We start from the raw sequence: 14,876 nt of genomic DNA on the forward strand, positions 1-14,876 counted from the left end.
ACTATTTCTGGGTTAGCGAAGTCTGTAACCTGAAGCGTATGTAACCTGAAGCGTATGTAACCTGAAGTGTATGTAACCTGAGGTACCACTGTATTACTCAATCCATTTCTCTCTCCTTCAAACCTTTCCTCCAGGCCCAGTTCCTCCTTCATGTTCCATTGCCCAAACTTTTACTGACACCTGATTCTTCCTCCAGTCCAGGGACTTTTCTAATCACCCTGATTATGCTTATTTTACTGAAAGTACCACCACAGGTGTAGCAACAGCAGCACTACCAAGACCACCACCACCAGTAGCAGCAGAAATTTCATGACAGATTCTCTGGAGACTTCAGCAATTATCCCATCACTAAATAGTCTATAAGGATACAGGCATGTGGGTTAGGGGAAGACAATTCCCAACTGGACAGGTGTGCAGCTAGTTTGCATTTATAGTGTGGGCATGTCAATAGTTGTTCAGGGCAGAGCAACAAATGGCCTCCCCAAATTTTCCACCTTGCTAGTGAGCAGTCAAATGGGGGGGGGGGGAGAGCATTTCATCAATGGTGTGGAGCTAATTTCCTCTACCAGTAGTACTTGGGGTGTGGGTGTGTGGGTGTGTGTAAAAGAAAATGATCTTCTGAGAAATTCCAGCTCAATATGGAATTGAAGCCCTACCGCTAGTTCATACTAGTTGATGAAGGAAGCAATGACCAAAGAAGAAAGAGCTGGAAGGAGGAAGGGAGCAAGCCCCTGCTTCCTTCAACAATACTAAATTACAGTACATGTATATCAAAGCACGATCCACAGCGGTGCCTGAGATTCTCCACCCTATTTGTGAGCAGCAAACAGGCTTAAATTCTCCAATTGTCAAGTCTGAAAAATAATATTCACAGAATCTTTATATTTTTTTTAAACACCATTGTCTTATAAGTTTGGGTCCAGTTCTATTTTTGAAAGCTGTTTCTGTTGGAAGTGTTGGGATTCAACTCAGCTTTTAGTAAGACTGGGGTCATTTGCGGGGATGGGAGGGAAGGTAGATAGTAGAGAGGGGGAACCCCCCAGGTTTCTGACCTAACTTGCCCTGACCTTCCCTCTGATACCTCTTAGAGATCCTGATCTCATTTCCTACTCCCCCCTTCCCCCTTCATCCCAGCAAAAGAGAGGAAACATCTTGTGGGACTCTTGAGATCAAAGACCAAGCGAGGCCCCTGACATCTCAAACTTTGTTAGACAGAACTAGGGACTCTTTTACTGTCAAGTAGTAGATAGGTAGCCTGGGCTGAACAAAGACATTGGATTCTTATCTCACTATACATAACTAAACCATTTCTCACCTTCCCACCCCTTGCCTTTTCCTGTAAGACCTATTACAGTCGTTAAGAGTCGTCAACAGGCTCATCTCAGCTATCTGCCAATCTCCCATTCCCACCACCCTTCTGAGTAACACCCCTCCCCACCTTCTCACTATATAGAAGGATCTGGCAACTTCTGTTTCAGTGTATCTGAAGAAGTGTGCATGCACACGAAAGCTCATACCAAGAACTAACTTAGTTGGTCTTTAAGGTGCTACTGGAAGGAATTTTTTTATTTTTACTGTCAAGCATGTGTTTTGTAAAATAAATGAAGCTTTCTTATTTTCCCCATACTAAATGTCTCTGTATGGTTGCCTCCAAGCACAAGTGTGTACCTGTCAAGGTACATCTGTGTCAGTGCACAGTTCAGACTTCTGCTGGTGGGATGTAAACTCCACATGCTTCCCATTGCTAATCGCCAACTGTTGAGGAGCAGTGTTAGTTTAGAAAATTAATTAATTTGATTTTTATACAGCCCTTCATCTGTAGATTTCAAGGTGGCTCACAACGCCAACACATTCATTCTCCCACTTGTTTAATATGTAATAATTTACCTGAATGAACCTTACTTATAGATTGAAGGGTTACAACACCTCCAAGATAACCAAATTATGAACGCTGTAGGTGAGGGATGGGCTCTTGCTTATATTCACAAATGATGCCCTCAGCCCCTGAGGACATTTACCTAAAAGTAAGGCTTTTCAAGGGACGCGGGTGGCGCTGTGGGTTAAACCACAGAGTCTAGGACTTGCCGATCAGAAGGTCGGCGGTTCGAATCCCGCAACGGGGTGAGGTCCCGTTGCTCGGTCCCTGCTCCTGCCAACCTAGCAGTTCGAAAGCACGTCAAAGTACAAGTAGATAAATAGGTACCGCTCCGGCGGGAAGGTAAACGGCGTTTCTCTGCGCTGCTCTGGTTCGCCAGAAGCGGCTTAGTCATGCTGGCCACATGACCAAGAAGCAGTATGCCGGCTCCCTCAGCCAGTAAAGTGACATGAGCGCCGCAACCCCAGAGTCAGTCACGACTGGACCTAATGGTCAGGGGTCCCTTTACCTTTTAAGGCTATATTCCCATGCACACATCGCTCCATTGCACTGGACCCAAGAGGTGACTTATTTACGAAGTAAATGTGCACAGGAACATCTAATGATGTGGACTATAGTCCATGAAAAATAAATGCGTCAATATATAAGATGCCACAAGACGCCTTGTTGCTGAAAACTGGGGGAGGGGGAGGAGGGATAGTGATTTGTGCTCAGGTCCTGCTAAATGGTTTCCCACGGTGGGGGGACCTGGTTGGCCCCAGGATGCTGAGCTAGATGTACCATTGGCCTCATCCAGCAGGCTCTCCTTTTTCTATTGTTCTTAAAGCAGGTGGGATTGTGTAACAAGATGAACCCAGAAATGGCATCCTATAAAACGTGAGACCTTTAATCTCAGGGTCGTGGGTTCGAGCCCCACATTGGGCAAAATGTTTCTGCTGTGCAGGGATGACCCTCACGGTCCCTTCCAATTCTATGATAAAAGAAGGTTGTAGCTAACATTCATCCTACTCAGAGTAGACCCACCCACATTGTCCTTTGTTTCAAAAGGCTTTCCTCTGAGCAGGACTAACCCTTGATATGATCCAGACATAGACAGCTGTCATGGTTCAGGGGAGTTCAGAAGTCAGAACCATTTCTATATGTTTCAAGTCCATCCTGTCCCTGAATCTCAAAGAGCGCTGATGGCATGAATTCCATAACACATTTACATCAAAGTATTCTGTAATGAAAATTGCTATCATGCCCATTTTGCAGAGAGCAAAGTGTGGCTGAAGGTTGCACTGCTCAATGCCACCCAAGGGCTCCATTGCTGAGCTAGGAGACAGCGCTCAACTTGATTCCCAAATGCTGGGCCTAAGGTCTGGAAGCAGTTCAGTAAAGGAAAGAAAATGCTACTTGCAATGTCTTCAGAGCCTTTCCCTCACAATTAACCACAATCACGCCTTGCACATCAATGAATTAATACAATACAGCTGAAAGGTGCAAGTAATAATAATAATAATAATAATAATAATAATAATAATAATAATAATAATAATTTATTATTTGTACCCCGCACATCTGGCTGGGCTTCCCCAGCAACTCTGGGTGGCTTCCAACAAAGATTAAAAATACATTTAAATGTCACATATTAAAAACTTCCCTTGAGGTGTCTTTTAAATGCCAGGTAGTTGTTTATCTCTTTGACATCTGGTGGGAGGGTGTTCCACAGGGCGGGCGCCACTACTGAGAAGGCCCTCTGTCTGGTTCCCTGTCGCTTTGCTTCTCGCAGTGAGGGAACCACCAGAAGGCCCTTGGCGCTGGACCTCAGCGTCTGGGCAGAACAATGGGGGTGGAGATGCTCCTTCAGATATACTGGGCCAAGGCCATTTAGGGCATTAAAGGTCAACACCAACACTTTGAATTGTGCTCGGAAATGTACTGGGAGCCAATGTAGGTCTTTCAGGACCGGTGTTATATGGTCTCGGCGGCTGCCCCCAGTCACCAGTCTAGCTGCCACATTCTGGATTAGTTAGTGGGTAACAGTTACCCTTCCCTAGCCATGGCCACTTCAACAGCCATTTTAAATACCAAAATGTATTACACCGCTTTTTTAGGACAGGTAGGGTCGGATCTGCACCTGCAGCAGCAGAATAATAAGGTGGCATGGTCCTGAGGTGTGGAAGAGAGAGGGCTATACCACTTCAAGAATGCATAGGTGGATGGGAGTGGGGTGGGGTGGGGGGACGGTACACCCCCCTCTGGCTGCTCCCCTACATTTAGACTTAAGCCTGAGGGCAAATTCTGTCATGTTACTGCTCTGTGTAAGCTGCTCTGGGAACCTTGTGGGGGTAGCTGAAAAGAAGGTTAAAAAAAAAAAGGAAACATAAATAAATGCTTAAAAAAATTATTTGGGCACTTGCACAGACAAAGAGGCTGAGGCTATGACCTTTCTGTCTTGTGCTGGACTGAGGTATGCCTCCCTTCCCCCCCACCTTCAAAAAAATTTTTGAAACCCACCACACCACCTGTTGTCTGAAGTGGGTCAGCCTACTGCCACTCACTGTATTCTGCTGCACTTCTATGAGGGCTCGGGCTTTGGTGAGTCTCCCAGGGATGATTATTCCAAAATTGATGGGTGACCAGCCAGCCAAGGAGAAGGCCTCTTTGGGTGCCTTTCATGCCTTAACATTATTAGAGGGTCAAAGAGTTTGGCTTCCAGGCTTCCTGGCGCCTCGGCACCGCTCTCTTCCAATCTGCACTGAAGCCAGTCTGACACGCTAGCCTTTCTAGGGCAACGCTAACTGTAACGTGTGGACAAGGAGATAGATATCTTCCTGACAAGCCCACCAATTAATAATACAGCTTTCTTTTCCCTCCAGAGATAATTTGAACACTTTGGGTATATTGCATGTATAGTCTGCATAACGAATGGCTTACAGACCTTTCCCCGGGGTTTTTAAAAGGAGCTAGGTTGTATCAAAGGCAATGAAAAAAAACCTGAATTACCGTCTGCCCACCAGCGTTTACAGGAGTGGCATTGAACGCTGGTTCTAGGTCTCCCCTCCTTCTCCCCTCTCGGTTAGAATAGGCATGGAACCTGATGGCAAAACGCGTAAGGACTAGTGGAATGATTAACTCACATTCGGTGGAAGGTAGCAAAACTTAAGTCAACAATTATAGCTTTAGCCCGGAATTGCGGGTGGGGGCCTTGCATAGAATTAATTCACAGGGGGATGGTGTGCCTGTGTGAAAGGAGAGACAGATAGAGAGGTGGGAGTCTAAGCTGATTCGCAAAATCCTCTCTTCGTGTCTAAAACCACGAAGTATTTCACTACCTCAGCATTCTGCGATCTGGTGATCCACTCACCACGCCGCTAAGAAGTCGAGACAGTTTGGTTCCAGTCATTTCAGTGAGGATTGTCCGGCGCCAAATCCATTCCATTCGGTTTAACTGGCGGATGGATCTGGCCGTGTAAGAAGAGGGTGCAGATATCCACACTTTGAGGGGTGCACACGTGTACGTGTGAGCCACCGAGCAGAGGAATGCTATTTTGTGTTTACTCGGAAGTAAAACCCTGCTGATTTCAAGCTAGTGTGCTTTAGAATTTGTAGCCCTAGATTGTAAGCCCTTTGGGACGGAGACCTCTCGCTCACTGTCCCATATTGCGCGATGAAGATTTTCTGCTATTGCTATTCAGAAACTGTGCCACATATCTCGCTACATCTAACCTTCCCTAAGAGATATTTCCCGTTACACACTCACACGCACATTTCAAGAAGGGTCAGCTCCATTGGTGGGGGAGAACTAAGTTCGGGGTCTCCCCCCCCCCCACCAGCGCTTGACTCAAGCACCACCACCCCCGCCAAGCACTGGAAATTCGCTTCTCCTCAGCCAGTGTTCAATTTCTAAAACGAGAGGTCCCGGGTTCAAGACCCCTAACCTACTGAACTCCTTTTCTTCTGATGCGTATTTGCTTAACGCGCAAGCTGGAGATGGAAGAAGTTTTGCCAAGTTAAACTCAAGTCCTCCACATCCAGCCAACGATCGCTTGCGTGATGGGGATGAGGGTGGATAGTATTTGTGGAAGCCACATCACACACGCTTCTTAATGTGAAAGGTGAAGAAGCATTTCTCCTGAACCTCAGGGGGCCGCCTCCTTCTCATACCATCCTGCCAGCCAACCTCATGACATTATTGGTAGGGGGAAAAATAATCACAGCTGAAGGTGAGCCACCCATGATTTGCGGTGTTGGCGGCAGCCAGACTTGGCAATTTATAGGTCAGGCTTAAGGAACTAGTGGCTGAAAGGCAAGTGGGGCCATGATGACCCCAGAAACTTCGGTGTGATCTCAGTGATCCCCCTCTTCCACCAGCCCAGCTGCTCCTCTCTGCATTTCCGGGGCACCACTTCCCCAAATGCCCGGGTCCCTGAACTCCCTCCAGTTCCATACGCCTCTGGTTTCACCCCGCGCACAGCCCAATAATATGCATAGATGGAGTTTCGCGGGCCTATGCCTCACAGCCACACTCTTGGGTCCATGGGGAAGGGAGAGGAAGAGCTTTCACTCCTGAGATCTTCAGATGCAACCTCTGCTCCAAAGGATGGAGTTCTACTGTTCCACCTTTTACATAAGACGACGATTACTACTACTACTGTACTACAACTACTACCAATAATCTTGAGCAAAAGTATTGTTTCGCTCTTGGAACTCCGAGTTCCAAATTCCAGGACACACACAACCCCCAAATACTACTTAGCATTTATACAGGGCGCTTGCAGCGCAAGTCTCTGCATGTTTACTCAGAAGGAAGCGCCTCTACACTCAAAGGGACTTGCTCCCAAAGAAGTGTAAGCACACGATTGTAGCCTTAGGCTGCAAACTTATGCTGACGCACTTACCTGGGAGTAAATCCCACTGAATTCAATAGGGATTTCTCCTGGAATACGATTGCCCCGTTAGGGCGCTTAAAGTGTTTCGCATACCTTACCTCAGTGATCTTCACAACGGCCCTGTAAGGTAGTTCAGTGTTTATTACCTTGGATGGCGGGGGTGGAGGCTAAGAATGAGCGACTTACCCCTGGCCACTTAGTGCTCACACGGCAGTGGAGAAATTTGCACCTGGGACTTGCTGGTTTCCAACGCCTGGGGAACGCAGTTCCCTGTTATTATCACCCAATCTGCAGAATTTTGGTGTGTGTGTGAGAGAGAGAGGGATGTGTTGGGGGGGTTGAGTTTCAGCAAGAACGGTTTGCCTAAGGCCATTCATTGACTTCGAGGCTGAGGTGGAATTGCAATGGGGGACCTGGGCGGCTCACAGCTCAGTTTCTTAACCACTACATTGCACGGGCTGCACGGTCTCCTCTTTCCAAAGATTCCCTTTGGGGGTCTTCCTCCCTGATCTCCTGCCCTCTTCCATTTCCCCCGGGGTGGGGGAGAGGGAGGTTCGGCCAGCCCTTCTCCCCCATCCTCCGCCAACCCCCCACCCCACCCCGGTCGGCCCAGCTGCCCCGAGGCTCCCGCTCCTGCCCTCCCAGAGGGGCGCGTGTTTGCCATGCCAGGCGCGTCCGCAGCCCGGCCGGCTCTCAGGCGCAGGGAGGCAGTTTAGCGCTGATGGATACACACACTTGTCTCTTAATCTCCGGAGCCTCTGATCAATACGCTATTTCCCTTTGTTGCCAGAAATTTCGATCCCCTGCCCTGGAATTAGGTTCCCTGCCTTAATCTAAACGGAAACCGGCTTCCAGTTAGCTGGGGAGCGAGGAGGGGAGGGTGGAGAGGGGAAAAGGGGAGGGTGAGTGAGCGAGAGGAGAATGGGAAAGGACAGGGAGAGAGAGAGAGAGAGATGGGAGGGGAGAGGAAAGGAGAGAGAGAGAGAGAGAGAGAGAGAGAGAGAGAGAGAGAGAGAGAGAGAGAGAGAGGAAGAAGGGATGAGAGAAGAAGCAAGAAGGAGGGGAGGGTCGGAGCACGAAAGGGTGTGAGAATGAAAAAGGAGTTGGGAGAGGAATGATTGGGTGGAGGGTGTGTATGTAGGGAAGGAAGGAAAGAAAGAAGAAAGGAAGGGAAGAAAGAGAGATGGATAGATGGACAGATATCACAGACCTCATTTCCTCCACTTTTAGAAGTGGGACCATAACTCCCTGCCATATCAGAGACACCCCCCCACTCCCAACTCCCCATAGAAGCACCCGCAATGGCTTAACTTCCCCCGCTCTCCTCAGACCACTTTCCCAAGAAACTTTCCCAAGAATTTGTTACTCACTGTTCTCTCCCGTCACCATTCAGGCAGTCTCCAAGTTGAAGTTCTTTGGGAGGTTGGCTTGGCTGGGAGGGGGCGCGCCGGGGAATTGAGGTGGTGAGGGGTTTGGGGTATTATTATTTTTTGCCCGGGGTGGGGGGAGGTTTGCTTCTTGAAAATGAAATCAGAATAGTTAGCTTTTTCTGGAGAGGGTGAATCAAGAGTTTTGGAGGGGGGTTGGGGGGAAGAGACAAAAGTAGAGGAAGGAAGGAAGGAAGGAAGGAAGGAAGGAGAGAGAGAGAGAGAAGAGGAAAGGGAAGAAGATCGCCTTTTGGAAGAAGGGAAGGAGCCTGGCAGGGAGAGGACGAGACAAGGAAAAGAAAAGAGGGGAAAGAGAGAGCGAGAGAGAAAGAAAGAGAGCGTGGGATGTGGGATGAAGAGAAGGAATTGAAGAGACAGGAGGAGGTGAAGCCTCTATGTGTGTGACTGAGAGGCAGAGGAAGCCAAGGGATGAATCAGAAAGTGGCGAGGTGTGTCGGGAGAAGGGAGGAAGGAGGAAAGGAGAAATGGAGGGTGGCCGAGGGAAGGAAAGAAGGGAGCAGGCGGGCGAGAGGGAAGGTGGCTGTGCGATCGGGGAAACTGCGAAGTGTCTCGCTGGTGGTGTGTTGCTGCTGCTGCTTCTGCTGCTGGTGGTGCTGCTGCTGGTGTGTCTCTTACAAACGCGTCTTTCCCCGTCGATAGCAGGGGAGGGAGAGAGAGAGCCGAGGCAGAAGCGAGGGGGAAAATATATGTAGGCTACGCCAGTGCTTCGGATCGATGGAATATAATTTTCCTCAAACTCGGAAAATAAAGTTCATAGCTGATCAAATTTGAAAACAGATGTCGAATCGCGACTCTAAATAAGATTCGATCCTTCTGAATGGACTGTGGATAATATTTGGCCGGGCACTTGATGAAAATGACTGATTTCATTTAGACAGAGAGAGGGGCTGGGAGCCACCAACCTGTTTGCAGAAAATGGGATTTGTGTGTGTGCGTGTGTGTGTGTATCAAGCCCCCCCTTTTCCAATTCTGACCCCCCCTCTCCCTCTCCTCCTTTTCCCTCAAATTTTGATGGATGGCTTTAGGGACCTGAGCATGCGCCCCTTCCTCCAGAGGGGAGTTGTGTTAGAAAAGTCCCACTTGAGACACAGGCAGATTTGTGTAGCCTTTTGTAGGCGTTTTAGTGTCCCCCCCCCCCAGGCCTCGGCACTTCCCCACACCCCCCAGAATTGGGCAGCTGGGGGTGGTTGAGGGGTCCTCTGTTTCCATCAAGAAATGGCACAAGCCTCTCTCTCTCTCTCTCTTTCACACACACACACACGCGATATTTAAACACAGCACTGTCAGTGACACCGATTCACCAAAGACCTTGGAGACAGAAAGTTCCCAAATGGTAGCAGAGCTGAAGCCTGACATCTGTATTTAATACCTAAGCTTTCCTGAAGCGATGCTGCATAAAAGTGCTCCTGAGCATGTGCAGAGTGCCTCCTCCCCCACCCTGAGACCACAGCTTGTTTCTTAAGAAGCAGGCCTTCCTGGCTTGGCTTTGAGTCAGATTTCAACCCCACACTCTCTGTGTCTTTTTCTTTCTTTTCTTTAAGAAATGAAGCCTCCCCCCCCCTCTCTCCTTTAAGAGCCCAATCCCATGCCTGTTTACTCAGAAGTAAGTCCCACTGGGTTCAATAGGGATGACTTCTTCAGGAAATGGAGCACGTGTCTGCAAACCTAGGCCCACCTAACCAGGGAGCAAAAGCCCCATGGAGCCCAATGGGATTGACCTCTGGGGCAGCGCTGCTGCAGAAGTTAGGATGGAGAATTTGGCCCAGTCCCTCTGCTTGCCTCCACGGCGTATGTGCAGGAAGCTCTTTCCAAGTGTCTCTTGGACACCAAGACCCAATATATTTAACCTCCCTCTTTTAAACTGGGAAGGTTCCCTCAGTGAGGCTGTGTGTGTGTGTGTGTGTGTGTGTGTGTGTGTGTACACGCGGGCACGTTGTGGCACACGTCCCACCTCAGCACCAACACACTCTCACAATACAAATAGTCCAGAGTAGTAGGTTCTCTCTCTCCTTTTTTTCCCCCTTCTCTTTTTTTTTTTGCACTCCCTGCTTGCAATAACAATTAAATATCGACCGCTTTCCCACTCCAGAGGGTGCTGGAGAAACTGCCAACTGCACCCAAGGTATTTTCTCTCGCGCTGTGCGCCTATATATATATATATACACACACATACACACACACACACACACACCTCCTTTCCTTTTTTTAAAGACCTGGGCTTGGCTAAATTGGTGGGAATCTAAGGGAGGAAGGCTGAGGGGAAATTTATGTGCAAAAGCTTTCCAAGATAGCAAAGCAAGCGTCAAATGTGTGTGTGAGAGAGGGGGGGGGGTTGGGGAGGAGAAGAAGAAGAAACTCCTTCGCAGGGGATAGAGAGGGTGGAGGAGAAACAAAAGAGTAACAGTCCCATAGACAGAAGACTCGAGTCTTTGGGTGAGGAAGGAGCCGTGAGGGGACCATAGAAGGAAAGGAAGGAAGGAAGGAAGGAGGTGGCGGGAAAAGAAAGTCGAGAAAAGTCCAATTAAAGTCTAGTTAAGCCCTCAGAGCGCGTGGGCAGGCGCGAGCGCGGGAAAGTGAGTCTGCGCGCGAGGGAGAGGGAGAGCGCGCTAGGGAGGAAGGAGGGGGTGGCGGCTGGGAGGGGGTCGCGCGTGTGAGAGGGAAATTGCGCGGGAAAAGGGTCCGCGCCAGAGAAAGGGACGTGGCTGTGGAGCAATGTTCGCGTGTGTGTGTGTGTGAGAGAGAGGCGTGCGTTAACGTCTGAGGGCACGCCGCCGTGTGAGAGAAACACGAACGGATGCGCGAGCGCCAGCCGCGCTAGTGTGAGAGAGTTTTGTGGCGATGCGCGTCGGAGAAAGCATAGGGACTGTTTTTAAGAGGCGTGTGTGGTACATAGCTGTCAACGTTTCCCCTTTTTTAAGGGAAATTCCCTTATTCCGAATAGGATTCCTCGCAAGAAAAGGGAAAAGTTGACAGCTATGGTGTGGTAGTATTAAGAGAGGACGCCGTGTGAGGAAAATTCGTCGGTGACAGGACACGTGTGTGTGTTTGCGCGCACGCGCATCAGAGGACATGTGTGAGTGTGTAAGAGAGAGAGGGCGGGAACTGTTAGAGAGGTTATGTATGAGGAAAAAACCCCGATCAGAGGGAGTGTGTGTGTGCCAGGGAGGAACGTCCCTTTGAGAGGAGTGTGTTAGAAGTGTGCCAGAGGCGCACCCATATATGGGTGCGAGTGAGAGGGGGGAAATATGCGCGTGTGTAAATAGGAAAGAGAGTGAAGAAGGCGTCCTGAGGGGAAAGGAGCGTGTTGGGGGAAGATACTGAAGCCAGCCGGGCTGGTGGAGTGAGGAGAAAAGGCCTCTCGAAGAGCCGCGCTGCGCGTACAAGAAGCCCAAGCTGTGGCGCCTGCCAGAGGAAAGGGCAGGAGGGTCGCGACCGGTGCGCAGCTGAGAAAGTATTGTGTGAGGGAAACTGCGCGCGCGCGCGTATGTGTAAGGGACGGGGGCAGCACGGGAGGCAATAAATATGTGCGGGGGCAAAGGAAGTGTGAATGGAAGATCGCGAGTGTGTGTGCGCGCGTAGGAGGGAGCCAGGCTGAAAATGTTTTGAGGGCAGGTGGATAGGGAAGACTGCATAAGTTCTACCCCTGTTGGTGTGTGTTGTGTAGCTACACACACGCAGTTAGGGTTTACACACACACACACACACACAGAGAGAGAGAGAGAGAGAGAGAGAGAGAGAGAGAGAGAGAGAGTAAGAGAGAGAGAAAATGCTGACTGATTCATAGGTTTTCTTTGCCAAGCCACAAACAGCCTTAATAAACAAAAAGAGCCTTCTCTCTCTCTCTCTCTCTCTCACACACACACACACACACGCGCGCGCGCGCGCGCGCGCACACACACAACAGCTGAACTGGGGCGGTGGAGAAGGTTGGATGTGTGTGTGAGAAGCAACACACACACACACACACACACACACACACACACGATTCATTTTGGATCTGGGTTATTGTGCTGAAGTTCCCTGATTTGCGAGTGTGCAGGGGATGGTTTGTGTGTTTCAAGAAAGATCTTTCCTTCTCCAGGGCGATCTGTTTGGGGTGGGGGGTGGGTTCAGGAAGATCTCGCCCCCCCCCTTTCCACCCGGGGAGACTGCAGAGGGTGGTGGGGAACGGAGTCCGTGTGTGTGTTTTTGTATCTGTCTGGTCTCCTGGAATTATGAAAAATACCCACCATCGACACTGGACTTCAACTTCGATTAAGGCAGATAGGACATGACAGGCTCCGATCAATAGCAGGCCCGTCCTATAAAGTGTCAAGTAATGAATCAATTTCGACTAAATTTTCCATTTTTCAGGGGCCGTTCCGAGAGAGAAGAATATCCTCTTTTGTAAAGATATTATTATCGATTTCGGCGGCAATTTGACATCAGGGGTAGTTAATTCCACTCAGAATAAAATTGAAAACACTTGAGAGAGAAAAGAGAGAGAGAGAGAGAGAGAGAGAGAGAGAGAGAGAGAGACAAAGGAAGAGAAGGCGGGAGGGAAGGGGGGATAACCATGGGGAGAAAGGCTAGAAGGAGGAAAGGAGAGAGAGAAAGGAGAGAGGTGGACATTGGGATGAGTGGCGAGATAGACAGGCAGAGTGGAGGAAAAGAAAGGAAGGAAGGAAGGAAGGATGAGAGGAATAAAAGATGCTGCATAACGTGGATGGATATGGATGGATGGGCAGACCAGATGAATTTGGGGGATAAGAGAGAGAGAGAGAGAGAGAGAGAGAGAGAGAGAGAGAGAGAGAGAGAAAGAAAGAAAGAAAGAAAGAAAGAAAGAAAGAAAGAAAGATTCTGATGGTTTTGGTGAATACTATATAGTCTATACCTATAGGGTGGGCTGAAAGAAGGATGGAATGGTAGGATAGAAACACTGAATATCGGATGGATGAATGAAAGGATGGACTACATGGGGAAAGAAGGGCAACAATGAAAGCAATTGATGAGATGTTTCAGAGGCTGCTAAAAGCATAAGGGGTCAAGGGCTTTGGAATGGGAGAAAGTGTGTCAGCAACTAGGACAGAGGAGCGGCAACTAGTAACGAGTATTTTTCTATTTCATTATTATTTATCAGATTTCTTACCCGCCCTTCACCATGAGGGCTCAGGGTGGGTTGCAACAATTTAAGAATACAGCACTGAAAACTGTTAAAAGAGATTATAATCAGGAGACTAGGGTAGGTCCTTAAAAAAGAAGAAGAAAGCAGAATAAAGAGGAGTGTAGGGAGGTAATTCTGCACCGTTACCAATATCTCCTGCCAACTCTGAAAGAGAGTCATCTCCCTCACAGATTCATCTCCAGAAGCCCTCCCCCCCAAACATCTGGCAATGGCCCAGTTCTTGTTTCTTTTGTGACAGGAAGTGTATCCAAAGCTGGTGGAGGGGAATGGCTGGCCGCCAGATGCTACTGGACTACAACTCCCATCAGCCCCAGTCAGTGTGGTCATTGGCCAGGGATTGTGGGAGCTGTAGTCCAGCAACATGGGGAAGGTGACAGGTTCCTCATCTCTGATCCAGAGGTGTTGATAAAGGCCACCAGAAACCAAGACAAGCATTGGGTGGTGGGAGCCTTTGTGTGAATGCTTTTTCAGAACTCTACAGATGTTGGGATCCCTCTGAATGGTGCACTGAGAGATAAGAGGTATTGAATTGACCACAGGTCTGCCATGCTTCAGAGCATCCAGGATCACAGTTATTAGTCCCATCACCACCACACGTTAGAAATCTGACTCCATCCAGAGACTTGGCCAAGCACTACCTATGGCAGGGCAGATGTAGGAGCAATGTTCCATGCCTACCCTATCCTAAGGTTACCAGATGTCCCTGTTTCCCAGGGACAGTCACCGTATTTACAGCTTTCTCAGCATTCACGTGTACATAGTAAACAATAAGTGTTCCCGGATTCACTGAAAAAAATCTGGTAACCTTACCCTATCCTGAAGGGGAGGAGGTTACTACCCCATGCTTTTAACAAAGCCCAGCTCACCTTCTTCTTATTTCTCTCAATAAATGAGAGGATTTCCTGCCTACCATTCCCTTTGCATGAAGAAAGGATGGGGAATCTGTGAACCTCCTCCAGTTATTGCTGAACCACAACTCCCAACAGCCTTGGCAAGCATGGCCAGTGATCAGGGAAGATGGGAGCTGTAACATCTGGAGGGCCACTGTTTTCTCACCCCAGCATAAACACTGGATGAAATAAATGTGAGCGCTGTGTGTGTGTGTGTGTGTGTGTGTGCATGCCTCAGGTTGGAAAAGGAAGCAACAAGGGACTTAATTCAACAAGGGAGAATTCAACATTTCTCTTCAAGGACCCTTTGGGGGAAAACAGAAAGGAAGGAGGGAGTGTGAGAATGTTAAATCCAGCTGCATAGCAGAACTGTTTGTGGGCTGCCTCTGACTCTTCCTAAACAAGCATTAGTAGTACTCATGTTGGGGAAAGTTAACATGACGTGGCACTTGAGAGTGTGAAGCAGGGGTGGCCTATGTTGTACCCTCCAGATCATCTCCTACCATCCCCAATATTCAGGGATGATGGGATTTGTAGTCCTGAACACCCATAGGGCACCTTGTTGTCCCCCCTTGGCATGAATGTGTGAGGCAGAGATTTATGCAGGAATTTGTGACGGATGGG

General features: G+C 48.9%; 1 protein-coding gene across 2 annotated transcripts in view; it reads right to left on the reverse strand.

Moving 5' to 3' along the window:
• ERFL (ETS repressor factor like) overlaps positions 1 to 14,876 on the reverse strand; it is a 161,888-nt gene that overhangs the window by 66,722 nt on the left and 80,290 nt on the right. Inside the window, exon 1 of one of the 2 annotated variants that reach the window (XM_081200517.1) lies at positions 8,121 to 9,308. The exons of the other annotated variant lie outside the window; for it this stretch is intronic. The gene's annotated coding sequence lies outside the window, so the exon portion shown is untranslated. Of the gene's footprint in view, positions 1 to 8,120; positions 9,309 to 14,876 lie in introns of those variants that run through there. 2 annotated transcript variants of the gene reach the window in all.

This window comes from Podarcis bocagei (genome assembly GCF_964188305.1).
Source record: "Podarcis bocagei genome assembly, chromosome: 7".
NCBI classification, from domain to species: Eukaryota; Metazoa; Chordata; class Lepidosauria; order Squamata; family Lacertidae; genus Podarcis; species Podarcis bocagei.